Source organism: Pollicipes pollicipes, unplaced genomic scaffold (genome assembly GCF_011947565.3).
Source record: "Pollicipes pollicipes isolate AB1234 unplaced genomic scaffold, Ppol_2.1 Scaffold_3447;HRSCAF=4054_pilon_pilon_pilon, whole genome shotgun sequence".
Classification (NCBI taxonomy): domain Eukaryota; kingdom Metazoa; phylum Arthropoda; class Thecostraca; order Pollicipedomorpha; family Pollicipedidae; genus Pollicipes; species Pollicipes pollicipes.
In genome coordinates this window covers 9,567,070-9,573,181 of record NW_023596297.1, presented here as the reverse complement: position 1 = coordinate 9,573,181, position 6,112 = coordinate 9,567,070, and positions in this window count along the sequence as shown.

Below are 6,112 nucleotides of genomic sequence, written 5' to 3'. Positions count from 1 at the left end.
CTGTTTTTGTTTAAAGGGCAGTGCCCAAGAATTTCTTGTTTCACAGGTTTGCTAACCAGTGAGCCAACAATACATTTTACGGTGATTTCAATCCATTCGGGATATTTTAGCCAGGAATGAAATGACGCAAACAAATACTGTCTTCAATCCTCCCTAAAATATGGGTATCATAGAAGGAAACATTCGGAACAAGGCAAAAATTTTCCCGTTTTTTTTTATCTGGCACGGATTTCTTGCCGACTAAAGCGGGAAAAGTGTTGAGCTCCTTTCGAGTTGGCCTGGTTTTCCGGCAATATCAGGAGCATTTGAAGCATGTCGTACCTATAGCTGGATGATCGATGCGCTTCCGATAAGAAAGGTGCTAACACGGAGGAAATAGAGCATTGCGAATATACGATCACCGTCATGCCTAGCTATCTTTCACAGTGCGAGTCCAAATTCGTCTCGAAAGGTGCAGTCCGTCCTGAGGTGGGCTGCTCCTGAAAGTTTACTAGATATGCATGATACTAAGGTACCAGCGCCCCCTATAGCCCACAGTTTCTGGACATAGATGGCGGCTCAGTTTGGCATGTGAAATGGCGTCGGCGTATTATCGCTATGTCGTCCTTTGTGAACCATATCAATTAAATGCCGTCTGGTTGCCGTTTTCGTATTGGACGAGGAGTTTAACCCACATATCCATTCCGTTACGACATTAGAAATTGGGGGAAGGGGGGGGGGGAACACGACAGCATCCACCAAATGTGCATAACCGCGTACTTTTTGAAGCAGCTTGGAAACCAGTGTCATCGTTTATTCGCACAAAATTGTAACCCAGTTCAGACTCATAAATGTGAAGTCACTCAGATGAAGTGTACCACAGAAACGCTTGCTTGGTACTTTTATGAACTGAAGAAAGCGACCTTCATCTGGACCCGTCTGAATCCCGCCCCAGGTTCGCGACAGCGTCACATGTCATCACCGGTACGTCTTAGACACACTTTGCATTCGTCGTCAGGTCCGGAGTGGGTGGAAGATGTGTCATCCGGGCAAACAGAGACCTTGACCGGCCAGGTGCTACCTAAGGTGACAAGGGCTTATCTTGGCGAGGTGGAGGTATATTCTCGCGGACTAAGATCCGGAACAGCTTGCAGAGCGTTAGATGCTGTGTATGTGTAGGCGTACACAAACGTGTCCTTGGTGGGCAATAGCGGCGATTCTTTCGCACTCACGCGTGTTCTCCTGCCATTCTTGTGCCTGACGCAGACCAACTGCTGGCAGCAGCCGGGGAACGGCTTGCGTCTGTCTCCGACCGCGATCCGGCAGAACATGCTACGCTCCTTCATGTCCTTGAAGTTCACCAATTTGCGGATGTCGTCACATCTGTGGACGTCAGTCGGGGAATCAAGCTCGTAGCTGCAGCTCATGCTCAGCTAGCTCCTCTGCCAGCTCTTTTGCTGATATTCCAGCCTTTGACCATGGACTATCATTTCCCACGTGTAATATGATGTATGATATGCATCGCGGATGTCGTCACACCTGTGGACGTCAGTCGGGGAATCAAGCTCGTAGCTGCAGCTCATGCTCAGCTAGCTCCTCTGCCAGCTCTTTTGCTGATATTCCAGCCTTTGACCATGGACTATCATTTCCCACGTGTGATATGATGTATGATATGCATCGCGTATGATACCCCAAGCTTTTATATGGGCTATCTACTGAAACACTGAGATCTGTTCCTCAGTTTTAACGCAGTACGGTTATGGAGAGAAAAACCTTTTTGCAAGTAGCTCCTTTTTAGACCCCTACTGAGAGCGAATATTTGGATTACGTGTAAAGGTTAATGTGGAGACGTGCCAATCTTAAATGTCGACATTCATGTTTTACCAGCCGCCCGTCAGTCACGGAGCTATATTCTTGCCAAGTGCTGATTTTGAAATGTTCCGTTCAAAAGGCCGGTACACCATGGTCATACCAGTGTTACGGCTGCTCTTTAAGCCACGGAGTTGCGGCGCCTTATGTCGAAACCAAAATGGTAAGTGTTGGATATTGACCTAGTTCTGATTTCGTGGTCACGAAAGCTCCTCCAAAAGACCCAAAATTCGTGATGCAAAAATCGTGATTCGCATTTCGTGATGCTGGGGCCAACAGCCATGCGTGACGACACCTTCGTGTTTCACGAAGAATCATGGCAAGTTTCGTCGTCTGAGAAGCACGAGTTCTCCATTTAGCCACAAGATAGCACCACACATCGCGCACGGTAGGCGCGCTAAGACAACTAACATCTGTCGGCGACGCAGTCTCCGTTGCAGTTTGGAGAGCGAGGTGGCATCCAGCCCCGTTAGACTGAAGTAGCGACCCGTCGAGACGACGCTACTTCGTCAAATCAGTTCACTGATTTCAATCAAACGCTGCTTCGTCAATCTGTGCCCCCCCCCCCTTCCCTCAGAAGCGCACACAGGGGGCGCAGGTGTCACGTGTTCCCCCTAGGTTCCGAAGGGCTCTTCGGGCCCCTTGGGACCTACGATCAAGGGTCGGATTTGAGGACCCAAAGGGCCTGAAAGGCCGGCCGGAGATGGTATTCAGGGGCCTGGTCCGCAGGGCCGGGCCTTCAATGCCATCCAGCAGACCCTGCGCGCTGATCAGGGCCCCCCTGAGTCGATAAGGGCCTAAAGGTCGGTGGGCCGAAGGGCCGAAGGACCCCACGGGACCAAAATGTCAAGAGCCGGTGCAAGGCTGAAAGGCCCGAAGGGCTGGATGCAGGTCGCATAAAGAACCCCGCCCTTAGGGCCGTGATCTCAAATGTCAGTTAGAGAGTCTCTTGTACAGGTTGGGGACGCCTGAGACAAAGCGTTTCTCTGTTTCGGCCAGAGCTCACCAACACTGGGCAGTCGGCTCCGTATCGGCCTGTGCTCCTGGGACCCATTTCCCAGGCAGGGAAAAGGTCGGGCCCGCAATTTGCATCGATCGAAGCCCCTACAACAATGCGGGGCTCCTGTATCTGTCAGGGTTCCAGTGCCTGACAGGGTGCCCTGTGTCAACAAGGGGCCTCGAGGCGGTCAGAGGAACATTTGGTCAACAGGGACAGGGACGGGATTACAGATAACAGGGGGGACCTCTCTCAGGGAATGAGGACCTCTTGCGTTGGTTGGAACCTTCTGACAATGAAACGAAACATTACAACTGAGGATGATTGTTCACATTGAGTCAATGGAAGGGCCCTGCACTAGTCAGAGCCCCAGTGCCGAACGGTGGACCCTCCACCCAATGCCAGCCTGGGCCCGTTAAGCCAAGCTGGAGTCTACGCGTCAGTTATTGGACCACCTGCGGCGGCCAGGGATGTTCTTGCGTTATTGAGGGCTCTTGCGTCGATCTGGGGTCAACAGAGCGGGTCCGAGGGTCTCCCGCGTCAGGAAGGGAGTAGTGTGACATGACGCACCCTTCTAAGGGCCCCCGAATCGGCCAGGGGATTCCCCCCCCCCCCGTGTCACCACCACGGCAGCCGGAAGACACCTCGCGGTGGAACAGAATGGCCCTTTCAGCTCCTGGCCGGCGATGTTCAACAATATGGCCAGAAAGCGCGTGCTTGGCTTTTTATCTTTACTTGCACTTGTAAAACTGACACTTCCAGTTAAACACCCTGTATTTACACTTGCCCGACAAAAGCCGAGAGTTAAATGTAACACATGAGCAAACTGCAACGCACGTTCGAACCATATCAGTGAACTACCCACTTGTCGCCCAATAAACAGGCCTACGGCATCAGACTGACGACATGACCAAATTGCCTACGAGATTAGGCCGCAGCTCAGTCGGGGGACGGTGTTTGACATGGAACAGTGATAGCAATGCGCCCAAGCAGCGCATCACGGTCCGGTTACTGTGCTGCTTGGGAAAACCTGACATTCGGGTTCGGGTTGATGGCATTTTTTTCGGGTTCGGGTCGGATTTTGGTTCGGGTTCGGGTTGATGACATTCGGGTTCTTGACCACCATTGTTACCAAGCGCATCGTCAAATTTCACTGAGCTTGATGCCAAATGGCTGAGATATTGATGAGATCCAAACTCGATCATTTGAGTTTTGTTTCTGTTCCCCCTTTCTGATGTCTTACCGAAATCACTACGTTAGAGTTGCAAGACTGCGTCCCATTACCAAAACCTTTTGAGCCATGCCATGTTTTGTCTAGAGACAAGATCCGGATTGTCATCAGCGCACTTAACTGCATCTGAAGCGTCATTGTGAGAAGGAAGGCCGCTGCTGTAAACACTAGAACAAAGGCCCGAAGGCAGACCCCTGAAGTGCTGAGATGGATGGACAGCGCACATCCCAGATCCAGCGGTGGGTGATGAAAGAGGCACCCAATGCCAGTGGCTGTGAGGTAGCGTTTCAAACCACCGTGTTCACACAACGCACAGTTGCGTTTTTTCTAGAAGTCGTGCATGATCGATGACATCAAAACAGATAAATCAAGTGACACAGACGTTTCGACGTGCCCCGAGCTCATGGCGCGATGCGCTTTGTCCGTTAGCCTTAGAAGGCCGCTTCACAGTGGATGGTTTGAAAGAAACCCGCGCCCCTCAAACCCGTAATATGGCTGCCATCAGAAGTGAGCGTGAAGTTGTTGCCGCACAGCTTTTTCAGATTTTTTTTGCGATTGCCAGGACGATGGAGATGAGTGTAAATTTCTTCAAGGGGATGACGCGCCACCTTTTGGAAAAGCATACATCATTGACAACTTGCGTAAGCCAGAAACAGTGCTGACGCGCTGGCATCATCAGTGTTCACGATGCCAAACATGGTCAATCCGGTAACAGGAAAGAAAATTTTGAAAACCGGATGAGCAAACCGTCGGGATGGATGTGTTGAACGCACCGTCCCATGTCACGCTCTTTATCAGGGACGCAAGATGTCGGCGAGTTCTTGGGCTTATGGTGTGCAAACCCATTAGCCGTTTTCACGAAGGATTACGGTGCAACACTTTTTCACCCGCAAAAAAGCTTTTTGCCGTTATTTTCTGACCACACACTTTCACCAGCGATTTTCGGCTAAAGATTGTTTACAGATATTTAAAACGTGTTTGTAAAGACGGCATAACTTGCGGATGGCAGAGCTAATAATCATGTCATGCTTTATGGATGGGTATAATACCTGATATCCCTCCAACCGAAACTTTTCAAAGCCAATGAAAAGCATTCGTTGACATATTATAGATTTAATTTAGCTCGGATTTCAAACTAAATCAAGTACGGTAGCACCATTCGTGGATTTAAAAGCCGCCTTCGGCAGGGTAAATAAAAGTGCTCCCCTCATTAAACTACATGAAGTCGGAGTTTGCGCATGACTCATCGCTTTCATTAAGAGCTTCCCAACCGATTGCACGCTTTCAATGCTTGTGGAAATACTTATTCCTCCCCGACGGTACAGGATCACGGTCTTCCTCAAGGCAGTGTCTTATCTCCAACCGTCTTCCTTGCGATGATAAATGAGGTTCTCAATAATATTAATAATATTTCTTCACATTTGCAGCATTCTCTGAAAGCGGACGACCTGGCCGTGTGGCATACGCATGGCTGATGTCGATCACGCACTGCGTTATATACATTAATACTGCGTTATATACTATAAATGATACTCACGCGTGGTGTACACGGTAGGAACTGCAGATTTCCTCCGCGAAATCAGCTGCAATCATGTTCTCTAGGCAGAAATAATGCTCAACCTCCACCCCCTGAGCCTTAATAGTGAAGCAATCCCTCTAAGTCACAGTTTTGAATACGTTGGAATAACATTAGATCGTCGTCTTACTTTCAATGCTCATTTTGCCGACCTTAAGCAATGCTGCGCCAGACGACTGAACAGAATAAAATGCATAGACAGACGGGAGTGGGGCGCCGACAGACGCACTCTCCTCCGCCTCTGTACCTCCCAGATACGCCCGATCTTAGACAAAAATGACTTTCCCTTCGATATTGCTTCCAAAAATAGTCGAAACTCTGGAGATCATCCAAAACGCAGCCCTCCGCATAGCGACTGGTGCACCTCGCACCTCCCCGGTCCCAATCTGTTCGCGGTCACGAATATCCCCTCCCTATTACATCGACGAAAATTGTAACTCTCATGTTGTACTTTGTTGTA